Source organism: Poecilia latipinna, unplaced genomic scaffold, assembly GCF_001443285.1.
Source record: "Poecilia latipinna isolate Pla-1442-1.1 unplaced genomic scaffold, P_latipinna-1.0 Scaffold1455, whole genome shotgun sequence".
NCBI classification, from domain to species: domain Eukaryota; kingdom Metazoa; phylum Chordata; class Actinopteri; order Cyprinodontiformes; family Poeciliidae; genus Poecilia; species Poecilia latipinna.
Genome location: NW_015114071.1, coordinates 199,486 through 213,462, shown reverse-complemented (window position 1 = coordinate 213,462; position 13,977 = coordinate 199,486). Strand labels below are relative to the sequence as shown.

The following is a 13,977-nucleotide window of genomic DNA, read 5'->3' as shown; positions in this document are numbered from 1 at the left end:
CTAAGCACATAATGTTTAGGATGTAGACTACCAAGTCTTACCAGCAGTAATTGCTGAGAACAAAACTTTGCAGACATTTTTACAATTTTTTGTCAGCATACCGTGAAAATAAAAAGCCCAAAGCAGGGATTAACTTGTCTGTTATGGACCTGTTGGATTGCCTGTGAAGACACAAAATGTTTTCCTTTTGAATGCATAATGTGCCCAAGTCTCTTCATTTTTAATTACTCATCTGCCATCCTGTCTTATGCATCGCACCAACATTCCCCAGTCAAAAATCATCAAGCTATCTCTGCAACTATAATTAATTTTGCAGGGCAATAAATTGTCCCAGTAATTATTGCGAAAAAATATAACATTGTTCTTTTGATTTTAAAGTAATGGGATAAAACTGCGAGTTTGTCTACACTAGAATTGAAACATGACAACCAAAAACAATAAATAAAAACCAACACACAACAGAAACCATAAATAAAAGGGATTATAAAGCCTGAAAACAAAATTGACAGTCAGAAAATAATAAACATCAGAATGGAAGTTTTTATGAAATCAACTGATTAAGTGGTTATTGCAACAGACTTAACCACAATCCACCTTATTGAGCACAACCAAAATCAAGGCATTCCAGGGTTTCTCCTAGTGTATTTTAAGCCTGGTGACCCACCAGGCTTAAAATACCTGGTCTTTTTAGCCTGGTTGTTTGCATTTTTAGACAAATGTTTAAGACTTTATAGGTATTAATCTTCTAGTCTTTTAATAACACATAATTATCAAGTGATATTTTTAAATTTCCTGTGAACTTTAAACATTTTTTTTAACTCAAAAAGACAACGGACCGCTGGATGAATGACTGCTGTACTGCCCAACTGCCAGGCTTAGCAAGTTTTCTGGGGGAAACCCTGCAGTCGTTTAAAATATCTACCCTGAACTCCAGAAAAATCTTGAGAAACACAGAAAGCTGTGTAGAGTACACATGCTTCCACGGTGAGCAACAATTAAAGGCTTTTTGTTTACATCTCAGCGCACACAGACTGGACTGGACATGACCCAACGACAGCAGAACAATCAGCTGAGGAGATAAAAAAGGAGGTCAGCCAGCAATGAGTAAACATAAACCATCACTGTCCCTTCATTCCCTGGGTACCGTGCCGCATACTGGACTGTGGGAAATGCCTACACGGATGCCCTCTCTGCGCCCCAGGTGCAGAAAACAGACGAGCAAAAAACCATTTGAAAAAAAGGAGACTGTGTCTTTAAGACTCTTACCACCGACGACTGCTTCTTAATCTGTTTCACCTCCACATACAAGACAAGAAATCTTTAAAAAGGATGTTAGTACAAAACTTCTGCTTCCCACAAACTGCAGACAAAGTGTGAGAAGTTTTCTGACCAAGTGTCTCAGCAGTAATCCGACGTCACTGCCCTCCAACGGTCGACTCTCCCCACCTAATCTGTCAACATCAATTCACTCGCACGTAAAATTAAACACGAGTTCTGTTTGCTTTGCTGTGGACTTTGGGGTTTGGACTGGTGGTTATTTGTAGCTGTGGTCTTTCATCCTGTTTTTCTACATCAGCCCCCCCTCGAGTCTGCTCTGCGTTGCGCTGTCTGTGGCTCCATCTGGAATGTGGCGGCTCCACAGCTGAGGCTAACGCTCAGGGGTCATCCCATGTATGGACTGCACTTTACGTAGTTGAGAAAACAGTAAGTGTTCACCCGACACAAAGTGCAAAATCGTAAATTGTTTTTATTTCCTGCCCACATTCAAATGTCTTAATATCTACCAGATGCTGCTGCAGACAGAAAAGGAGCAGATTCCAGCACAAAAAGGTTTTTTAAATTATGGGATTTAAATGAAAAAGAGAGCAGAAGGAACAGCCTTTCACATCACGGAGCTTGGTGTTTTTGTCATGAGACAAATAAGGCACAAAGGTTTTCAGTTGATGATTTCATTGGAAAACAGAAACTTTCTGACAACACAAAGTCGAAGTGGAAGACTTCAAAAATCAACATCATGTGTCAATTTAAAGAAACGGATATCTACCACCGAACGGAAAACATGGAACAATGGTGGCTGGCTTTCCAAAGTTACTGCAAAACCTCATTGATGTCTCATTTATGAGGTCACAAAATTACCTAGAAACAACATTTAAACCACTGCAGGCCTCAGCTGAAGTCTGTTTTTCTGATACAATAATAAGAAAGAGGCTGTGTGAAAACTGAGATTCCCAAAGCAAACATCACTGCAGACCAGCAAGAACACAAAGACCCATCTGACATTTACAATGTTGAGGAATTTTGGGACTGATGAGGCAAATGTGCTCATCTGGTTTTAATCTTAAGACGGATTTTCAGAAGAAGACCTCGTTTTAATAGTCAAACATGATGGTAGTAGTGTGATGGTGGGTGGCTGCTATATTTCTCCAGTTTGACTTTTTGTAATTTATGGAACCGTCTGTAGGAGAAAATCCAAACGTTTGGAGGTCTGTGTCCCTAAGCCACCCATCGATTCATGCACCGGACACTTGCATAAGCATTAGTTCAGCAATCTGGTGTGAAAACCCTCAAGCTGCAATTGTTATCTGGAGGTCTTCTAATTAAAAAAAAAAAAGAAATCTATAAACAGCTTTGTTAGCACTGGACACTGCTCTCAGCCATTTTGAAACTATGAAACAATTAGAACTAGGTGCACAAATAAAAGGGTCGGGTGTTTCTTTAAAGGGAGTTTTCTGTAAATTCAACTTTTTTTTAGCTTTATATTGTGTCATAATGTTATTTTCTATTCCCTCCCATCTGTTGATCTTATCTTACAAACTATTTCTATTCCTTTAATTTGTACATCGTTGCATGTCAGAAGTTGTTTTGGGTTATGAAATATAACCCAGTTTTTAGTCTTTTAAAGGCATTAAGCGATTTTAGCTCAAAATTAAAATGTGCCAAATAAATTGGTTCCTGGGTTCTTAAGTTCAAGTGCCAGATAGTGGTTTAGGATGACCTTTATGTGCAGAGATCAAACATAATTACTACCAAGTGGGAACTGAACTCCAGTCAAATAACGACATGAATAACCTGTGAATCTGGGCGAGGCCTTAAAAATGTTGGTCCACAAAACAAAGAGCTGCTCTTGTTGAGCTACATTGAAGCTCATTTCATGCGGTACAGGCGTTTTAATGCTGGCGGTGCACATGAACAGAGCTCCTCTGGGTTGAACTGAGACTGGGAGTCTCTTCCTGGTTGCACTGCCAACTGGCTGTGAGCCCAGCGCCTGCCAGACAGCACACTGCCATTGTCCTTTAGATGTTTCTGGGTGATCTGAGAATTAAAATAGACGGGACAACTGATCCCCTTTTCATTTTTTACATACTGACAAAGAACAAGAACTGTGATTAATGTTAGGTGCACAAAGCAGCTAATTGGCAGATTAAAGTGGTGTTGAAATCCTGCCGTGGACTTGAATAGTCACAAAGGGTGTCTATTCTGATAGAATATTATTGAAAAGTGACTGGGAGGGCTACATGGTTACCATAGTAACAGGACTGACAAAGCATTGAGTTTCTGGGAAAGTTAAGTACGCTGCAAAAATGATACAAAATATTTTCGGTCTAGTTTGTTGTGGAAATATCTTACTACACTTAAAACAAGACAAAGCTAACTTAGAAGTAACTTTTCATATAGTTAAAGGAGTTTGTTTTAAGTCAATGAATCCTTAATATTGATGAGAAAATCTTAGTTTTACTGGCAGATTATTTTACCAGTGGAACTAGTACTTTCTCATCAATATTTTAAACTTATGCCGCGTTCACACCGAAAAACGTTTCGCGCCTCAAAAACGTGTCTGACGCTTCAACTTGGACGCGTGTGCACTTTGAAGTCAGACACTTGACACTTATGCTGCATTCACACCAAATGCGTTTTGAGCGTCAGGCGCATCAGGTTTACATTCAGAGTGTATGTGGATGCACATCAAACTCTCAAAACGCTTCCATCATGCAGCGCTAGATGAGCAAAACGCGCCGCGCTCTCAACACGCATCCACATAGACTTTGAATGTAAACCTGACTCGCCTGAAGCTCAAAACGCATTAGAAAAAGCTCTCATATCTTGCTAAAAAGTTACTTTTAAGTTAGTTTTGCCTTATTTCAATCATAATACGATATTTGCTCTAGAAACTAAACAAAGATACTTGGTAAAACTTGGTGTGTTTGCAGTCATGACCATTATAGTCTGCTGACATCAATATTTTAGTCAACATTATGATTTCTTCTTAATTTTATTTCACTTTTCTAACAAAGGTTACAAAACAAACAGCAGATAGAGTGACTCCCTCTCATCTGCTAAAGTTGAGTTGGAGAGCCTGTTTTCCTCAGAATAGTTTATTCATTGTGCTACATTTATTTAACTTCTGCTGTTTAAATCAAATTTAGCTGAGTAATCAATGCTACCATTAGTCAAAATCCACCATTAGGTTCATTTATTTGAAACAAACAAGCTATAAACCACAATAAAGCAAATGTAATTTATTGTTTATTAGATGGTGGTGTTTTTAAAAAAAATTAAATGTACACAACCACAAAATGTAGTTGTGGCTTTTAAGTGAACATTCATATTGTGCTGAGTAATATATTGCTTTACTGTGGTTTCAAAGCAGTGTTAGCATGATGGGTGGAGCTCCTTTAAACATCTTGTTGTTCTTTTGTTTCCTTCTCACACCCAGCAAACATTTCAACCATTTGTCCTTCCTAAAAGTGATTAAGTGTAAGTGAAACTGTTATTCTATGCTCTGAATAGCTACAAAATACAATAATCACTAACATTTTGCTGTTGTAGGACTCTCAGTAAACATATTTTAAACTGTAGAAACAGTGCAGCAGACATTAAAATAAAAAACCTCATTTTGACAGCGCTGAGACCAGCCTTCCAACTCTGATTGGTTGTTCCTAGAGAAAAAACAGGGGAGCTTGATTTTTTTCAACTTATCTGTCTCTTTCTAAGCTGCCATGACAAAGTGAGAGTTTCAACAAAAATGGAAGAGAATATTTTTTTAATAAAAGTTATACTGCACCTTTAAAGAAAAAAAAGTGCAAAGATTTCTTATAAAAAATAACCTGAAATACAATTAGGAGGGAGGGAAATTAATCATTTAGATTAACAGATTCATTGACAAAAATAAAAGTGGCTTTAAGGTTATGCATCAAGTCAAACCCTAGAAGTTTTAAAGGTCTCCTGAATGTTCCCAACAGAAGGAGGCCACGTTTGGTCCTGCCTGCTCCAGCAGAGTCCCACAAACAGAGAGCGCTGTGCAGTGGCCCTTCTCCAAAAGGGACCATCTGTCTCTCCCTGAAATGGGCCCAGCCACAGCGGACCTCCCTGCGACGGTGGGGCAGATCAGGACGTGCCGGGTTGATGTGGCCCAGCAGGTCCCCAGAATAAAACAGCACCTCTTTCCATCAGCGCACATCCCTCCCTCTGTCACTTCCCACAGCTTCCTGCTGCTTTGCGGGCTACTTCCAAACCGCCGGCTGCCTGCTGGCGGATCACGCTTTCTCCGGGAAACGGGAGAGAAATGTGGTGAGAAGAGCTCTCTCGTCCCGCAAAGGGGAAGCTGCTAAGAGACTTGTGAGGTGTTCAGATCGAACGCTCTGGGAAGCTCCGTGTCTCTGCACGTCAGCTGAGGTCAGTCAGAGTCCACGCCGCTACATTATCAGTGAGAAACAGTGCACCAAAAGAGGGAAGTCGGGAAGCTGTGTGACACTGCTAAAAGTTGAGAATAAACACACTGACGCAAACACATTCACACAAACATCATCTGGGGAGCAGCATTAATACTTTCAGACCTCAGCATGCACTAGTGTCACCGGACCATCTCTCGCTTCTCCTTTCCCTCTTAAAGTTTGTTTTCCACGCTCAGTGTGATGTTGCTGACAGAAGTCTGGCATTTGTGAGATAATTTAGACTTCTGGGCAGCAGCTGCAAGCCCTGCTGCTGACACAGAAGAAGCTTTACTCAACCAGCGGATGCAAAGAAATGATAACTACAGGGAAGGGCGGACCAGACGCAGATGAATCACCGGTTTATTCACCTCACAAGATCTACGTCCAACAGAGATATGCTCATAAATTACTCAACTGATACATTTCCCAGTGAAGATATTACTAAAATATGACTAAAACAAAACTCCTCTATCTTTTTATAAACCTTATTTAGCACAAGCATGTAACAAACGAGACATTAATATGCAAACAAAGTGCATTTCAAATCAAGAGCAAACATGCTTACCTCATCTGGGGAGCCTTGGTTCTATCAAAGCCATAAAATCTCAAAGCAGAGGGCAAAATGTCCTGTGAGACACCGTGGTAATGAAGCTACTGCAGAGATGCTGTTCAAGTGCATTAAATCCATCAGCCACTTGTTGAGCACGAGCCTCCTGAAAACACAAAGGGAACGGGATTCAAAGCGCTGCACGGCAAAAATCTGCTTTTGCAGGTCCTTTAAGGAACTGCTTGTTTGCAAGCAGATGAAGAAAACTAAGGAGAGTGCAAAATATAGGTGTGATGATCAGGGAGTAAGTTTTGTGAAATGCATACAGCTGCCTCTTAATGCACAGCTCCCTTCCCCCTGTGACAAACCTACCACCAACAGCTGAATAAGCCTGCATCATTTGCATTTGTAAGGGAAAGTAGGTGGCTGTGCAGGAGGGGAAGGAGGGAATGCTGAGTGTTGGTGTTTGGGGGGAAGGAGGGCAGACCGTGACATTCAAAGCTTGAAGGTTGTGACAGGAGGGACAAGAAAAAAAATGGAGGGAAGCAATAGGCATTGTTTCCAGGAAAAGATCCCCTAGGTCAAGCTTGTGACCTTCCATGTTACATGCAATGACTGACATTTGAAGCTGCAGAAGGAAGAGGAATCTACTGATAGACTGCATGCATGTGTGACAAACAGAGCTAGAAACCCACTTTCCAACTTAAACACACCGAGACGAAGAAAGACTTGGCTGCAGAGAGCAATACCCTTGCTTTAAAACTGATAATCCCCTGCATTCACACTCCATATCTTTTACCTTCAGCATAAACAGCAGGAAGGTTTAGGAGATGTATCTAGTGATGTATCAAGGAAAAAAACATCAAGGTGCAAACTATGAAGTTTCAGAGATGAAATAACTCAAATTAAATACAATGAGTCTCAGGCTTGATTATTGTCTGAATAATAACACAATTCAATTGACTGATTAAATTCACCTCTTCCCCATTTCAACCCACCATTTTGTTCCTTCCTACTTTTTTTATTATTGAAGTATTGTAAGTATTGTAGCTCTTTATGATGATAAATGGTGATTAAAACAAAGCTGAAATACTATATGGCTGCATATGATCAAAAACATGATACATTGCACTGTCTTTAACTTGGACAATACCAATTTTCTTGTCTGAAAAGTTGATTAATTTAGCGAGAAAGTCGTTTAGTTACCAACTATTGTTGGTGACTATTGTTAACCGCGCTCATGCAAATTTGGCCTGGTGGGAGGATCTGTCTGTCAGTCTCGCTCCCAGCAGAGCAAAAAGAGGACAGTGGCTTATTTTCAGATCTTTCCAGAAGTAGATAAGATCGGCGGATAAGATCTGCTTCTCATGTAAATATCGGTCAATCTCGGATCTCCCAAAATTAAGGAAATGAAGGAAATCAGGGCTGATTTATCGGTGCACCTCTACAAATAACTCCTGCTCTCGACAGCAGATTCTGACAAGAATAAAAAGACAGACTTCAAATTTGTAATTATTCAAGTGGATTTGACCAAAAGTGGGGAAAAGAAATGGCAAAAGGACGTAATGAACATTAACAGATTGCATGATGCACTGTTTGCAGCAGCATGTGTCTTTGCAAGGCTAATCTTAATGAAAATTCTGAATTGGACTTTTACAGTACTTGTATAATCTAAAAATCAGATTCATGCACATTAAGAATTGAATCACAACACTTTAAAAAAATCCATTTAGTTCTTTAAGTGCTCCTCCCTAAACATTGACAACACAGTTTATTCCTCTGATGCATTTATTAAAGTAGAAATGCAAACATAAAATACGCCACATGAATCAGCTCCTGTGTTTCTAAATTCCAGCGCTTTAGAATGACAGCCAACTATGGAATAAAATTAGCGCCACAGCTCTGAAAGGACGGCCTTTTTGGTGCCATGATTAACATAATTACTACCAGCAATCCATCAAGTGAGAGCTGAGCTCAAGCCACGGCACTGATAGCCCAAGTCAAATAATCAAACGACAGAGCAGGGCTTTGTCTGAAAATGCAGAATCTGGGTCTGATTAAACATACCAGGCTGATAACAGAACCGCTGAATAAGATATTGCCTCATATGTTAGAGATGCACAAAGAAATCTGCTGGTGACCAACTTGGTTTCTGCTTGGCTGGACCTTACCAGCCAACACCCCCGTCAGAAGCTCAACAATCCAATTTGTTTCTAATCAATAAACGCATCATATCTACATGCTAACAGGTTATGCGAATAGCAATACATTTTGGTGTGAAACCTGTCATCAGATGGTTGAAACTGAAGAACAAAAGGTGTAAGACACTAATTAAATAGAAACTATTTTCTGCAAATGAATGTCTACTCATTCAGGCTGCTGCAACAGAGAGGTGGACTTTGACAGGTGCAAGCAATTTCGTATATGCAAAGTAACTAAGAGGGGAACTGACCAGGAGCAGACTTAAAGGCTTAACACATTACAGAAAAGTTGCTCTGTTTTACGTTTTTGAGCTTCTAACCTTCTCCCGTGTTGTGAAAAATGCTGGATTTTGGAATATAGCTGTCCCTTTGGAAATCTCAGGAATTTACAGACTGCAGTTAATAGTTTGTGATGCTAACAAGGCTAACAATGCTAATAATAATATTATAACAGCTTTAAAAATCCACTCCTTAATCATTTTGACTTTGCTTATATGTGCAAAAAATGTTTGTAAATCCCGGTTAAAGCAACTCTTCTCAGAGAAGTCACCTCTGCTCCTAACATACATATAGAGGGAAATAAAAATATATAGAATTTTGCTAATTATAGAGCTAAAATTTGTGTCAAAGACTTTCAGAAGCTGAAGTTCGTAAATGTCTGGTTGGCACATCTCCAAGCACATCCTCTTATTAATAAAACCACAGCAGACAGCTTTTAGCACAAAGTGTCAGTCAACAGTTTGACAGTTCTGACTGTGTTGATTTATGATCCAAATCTGTGACATGTAGGCACGCAGGAAACTTGTTAGGCTTGTTTGAACAAGTTGCAGCTAACTACAAACGAGTCAAAAAAACACCCTGCTTGAATGTTTTGCACAACTTCCCCGTCAGTCCTCCTTAAATGCTATATTAATAGCTTTTCTGTGCATTGCTTAATGACTTGATTATATATTTCCTCTCTTGCTTAATTGAGTTTGAGGCAGCGTAATTAGAAAAACATAAAAACAGTGTCATTCTAGCCACTTCCTGATGACTGCTTTGCTCTGTCTGTTTCAGGTCGGAGGCAGGAAGGTGTTAATAGCAGGAAATGACAGACTTTAATCAAGCTCAGTGAATAGCAGCAAGCACAGCTCTTTGCGGCACAGTCGGCTTTGATCCAGCCTCTGCAGGCAGGTTCTCGGCTTTGATTTGAGTTGCAGGGAAGGAAAGGGTTTTATTTGAAGAGTGGGAAGCCCCAGGAGGTAACACTTAAGAGTTCTCTGTCGCTGCATCCCTGCAAACAGACGGACTATTCATCAGCCTACACATATGTGCAGCGAAGGCCTGTGGAGAAGAGCTCGTTTGCACACGGACGACCAGTTTTGCTGGGTAATTAACATACCGAAGGTAGTCATTACACAAACGGATCCACATGCAAAGCAACACACGTTTGCAAGAAAAACATATCTTAATTCTGGTAACTGGAGAAACAGATTTTATCGATCTAAATAAACAGAATCGCTGCCAGGGATTCATCTAATCATAATTAAACCTCTCTGGGAATAAAAGAAAGGAATATTTTGATACTGAAGTAGAAATTCGACAAGAAGAAACTTCAGCTAAGTTCATTAATTGAGATTATTTGCTGTTGACATTTAGAAACAAGAAAGAAGATCTCAGTTGAGATAGAATATTTGGACAAAAAACGATAAATAATGGTGAGATTTACAAAGAAACTCGTGGATTGTAATTAATGAGAAACTAAAAAATCTGTTATAGCTTCCCCATTTGCAAGCCTACAAACTAACAGGTTGAAGTCCAAATTGTAAAAGAAAAGCAAAGTTTGGACAAAAGCCGCAAAACTCTGATTAGTGGCTCTGTACAGTGTGTCACTCTGCAGTCTCTCTGTTAATCAAACAACCCTCAGGCTGACTGTCACTCTGCACCCACTCCGAAAAGACAAGTAAACCCAGTGTGGCAGTGTGGAAACTATTGAACCTTCCTGCATGATTACAGCAACCAGTTAAAACAGCATAATGTGGGAAGCAACAAAGGCATGGCGCCTGATTGCTTCCACCAGGGGAACATGTAATAATGCAGAAAGGACACAGGGCACCGGCATCGCCTCGGATTGTGCTCTTTTTTCTGGAGGGTGTGACGATAGGCAGGCCTGTGATACATTTGCTGTCTGATATTTTTAGTCCTGCTGATAACAGCGTGCTTTGGTAGTACAAGTTATGCTGAGTGGAACAGGAGCAGGCATTAAGGGAAATGGCCTTCCCCTCCTGCAGAGAGGAAAACAGGAATAACAGCTGGGTGACAGCAGGAGTCTCCGAACATCTCCCCTCCTCTCAGTTTGCCCTGAATCTGTTGTCTAAATCTGTCAGAGAGCCGGATAGCTACGCTGCCTCTTCTATCCATCACTTCCACTTCATCTTTCCGACAGAGGAGGAGAGTAAACGAGAAGGGGTTAATGGGCACATGAGTTGGGGGGGCTGGAGGAGGAGAGTAAACAGCGGCTTCATTCGCATCTCTCTCTGTTGTTGCTAGGCAACTTTTTTCTGCATATGACAGCCCTGAGTGACAGCAGACCTCCCTTCTGAACAAAGATGGAAAGTTGAGGGAGGGAGGGAGAGCAGATATGTGCGGTGATCGGGCGAATTCAGAGAGATGCACATTGTTGCTCCTGGCAGTTCAAGGCAATCTAAGCATAATAAAGGAATGGGAAATGGACAAAATCAGCAGCCATGAAGATAAGATGTATATCAGAGAGATTTTAGCTTTTAGCAAAGAAAAAGATAAATCAGACACACAAGCTTACATTTTGTTCGCTTCGAAATCACTTGATACTTTTGCCCTTTGGGCCTCTAAATGATTCACATGAAAGGAAGTGGTGAATATTCCTGGTTGACCTAGTCATAAGGCACCGACATAGCACCCAGTTAGAATAAATACTGCATTATTTCATTGCATCACAAGTCTGGAAGCAACTTATATTCTAAGAAGAGAACCAAGACACGTTTCAACTCCTTTTGGGGACGTCCAGGGAAAAGAAAATATAAATCCTCCAAAGGATCCTCACTTGGCTTCTGGGTCCAAAAAATTATAACAGGAGGTGCAGAAACATCCTGATCGGATGGTTAAAATGCCACAGCTGACTTTATTCGATGTGGAGAAGAAGCAGCTGGACACAAAGCTCTCCTTGGTGATGGAGCTCCTTTCACCATCTTTGGAAGTGAGCCCAGCTGTATGAAGTTCATTCCATCAGATTATATCAGAGACCTTCTTCTTTCCATAATGATCCACATTTCATGACAGAACCCAAGACCTTGGCTTTTTGCTCAACTCTTCCTTCCACACAACAGACCAGAGCTTTGCTCGGTCTAATCCAGACAAGTCAGGCTGTCAATAGAGCCGATACTCCATCCCACCATGACATGTGAACAAGACAAGAAACCTTAGCTGTTTCACATGAGGAAGAGATTGATCTCAGAAAAAATCAACCATTTTAGACTAACGTTTCAAATCGCCGCCTGGTTATTTTTGCTTATGTTAATTGTATGCAATTCTTTAAATGTGGCAAATTTGGCAGGATCATCGCCAATCCATTCGGTCTGGAAGGGTTAAGGACCATGGTCTGAAACGTACTCTGACCCAGTGCATTATGATGGTAACAGCTTGAAAACGCTGACATAACCACAACTTCTGCATAAAGAAACAACAAAACCCAAAGATTCCCAAACCAGACATGCTTCTTTCCACGACTACACCTTAAGAGGCCATTCACTGACATCACAAGCAGAGTTGGGGACAACGTCCAACCCACAATGTGACCAGGCAAGGATACGGGAATTCAAATATAGATTGTACAGGGACCAGATAGCCCTTACAAAACAATCCAAACTCCTGCATCAAAATCCACAAAAAGGCTTGGAGAACCCAGCTGTAAGCTTGTCCTGATTCATAAACCAAAAGTGGACCAAGCATTAAAGCCACACTGCTCCTCTTGAAGCTGAGGTTTGACAACCATTCAGAACTGGGTTTCCAGTATTAGAGGCATATTCTTGGCAATTTCAAAAAAAATTTTTTTTTTTTACCATTTTGCTAAAGTTTTTCTGAGTAGAATTTCCAAGACAATTCTCAACAATTTCTATCCACAAACTCAACTAAAAAGGCTATCATGACCAAGTTCTTGTGTCATCGATGCATCAATTGCATTATTTTTTGGGAAATTGCAGGCACTATAAATAGAATATGATTAATTACAGACCTGAGAGTTATGGGAAGATTAGGAGTGTGCTGGAAGCCATTTATTTCAAAAGACTCTCTACTTAAGTTTGCAGAGGAAGCATCAACAGGAAAGTTGACCCTGGTAACTATATGGTTAATAAGCAAATGGGCACAGTTGCAAGCATTTTCTGTGGACAGAATAGAGCGGCAGATGTGTGCACCACAGTTGGCAAGAGAAATTGAAGCAAAACAAGCAATTTAACTAGATTTAAATCTCTTCATGCATTGACCCTGTTGGCACGCCGCTGGTATTTGCTACAAATACAAGATTAAAACATGTAAGATAAGCCAAAAATAAAAACAAAAACAAAAAATACAACAGGAAGATTATTTTTTTGAGGGGTATCCAGGGCCATCTGGAATCTCTGTTCCAGAAGAGCAGAGTTGTTCTGTAATTAATAAACTTCTTCAAAGGGACAGTTTATTAAGTGAGAGCTGGTCTTTCTCTCCACAGGCAGCATATCAAGACCCTAGAAAAGAAGGGTCTGATGGCATTCCTGAGAACTAGGCGGCTGTGGTTAGCAAAGCAGCTGGCATCTGTTTTACGGAGTCACTTTCAAAGCTTTTTCCCTAAAAGTGGCATCAGAAACATCTGTTTCTAGGCCAGCCACCCACATGCGAGATAGCCACATGCTTGCAGGAAGGCCCGCAGATGCAGGCAACAACAGTCATGCAAATGTACATGTAAAAAGCCCAGACAGCCACAAAGTGACAGTTAAGTCAACATTACACCAAGAGTCACACGGGGGAGGCAGGAGGGAAAAAGCTAACATAAATACATAAAGGACGCTGTAGAAAAAGGTAAAAACAGCGGAAAAGTCTAAATGAGAAGCAAAAGTTTTCGTGCCTCTTCACAATTTGTCAAGACAAAACAAACCATCGCTGTTTATTGGGAGTTTATTAGATAAACCTTCACACAAGGAAGGCTTTCATGGCTTTCATTTTTCTAAACAAGTGTGGTGTGCATTTCTCTACGCATTTTAGAACAACCATTCATTGCAGTTTCAGCTGCAAGTTGTGTGAGGTACGCTTCCCATTCTTCTAAGACAAACTTATTCCAAGTGAATGGAGAGAGTCTGAACATTCATTTTCAACTCTTGTCTTGACTTTTACTGGGCCATCCTACCAAATGAAAATGCTTTGACCCACTGTAAATCAAAGCATGACTGCACAGTGGCGCAGTTGGTAGCACTGTTTGCCTTGCAGCAAGAAGGCCCTGGGTTTGATTCCCAGCCCGGGGTCTTTCTGC

General features: G+C 40.6%; 1 protein-coding gene across 6 annotated transcripts in view; it reads right to left on the bottom strand.

Moving 5' to 3' along the window:
- The window catches only part of LOC106962748 (signal-induced proliferation-associated 1-like protein 2), a 114,108-nt gene that overhangs the window by 83,969 nt on the left and 16,162 nt on the right, over positions 1-13,977 (bottom strand). For 5 of the 6 annotated variants that reach the window (XM_015057337.1, XM_015057339.1, XM_015057342.1 and 2 more), the window contains exon 2: positions 6,277-6,424. The exons of the other annotated variant lie outside the window; for it this stretch is intronic. The gene's annotated coding sequence lies outside the window, so the exon portion shown is untranslated. The remainder of the gene's footprint in view (positions 1-6,276; positions 6,425-13,977) is intronic. 6 annotated transcript variants of the gene reach the window in all.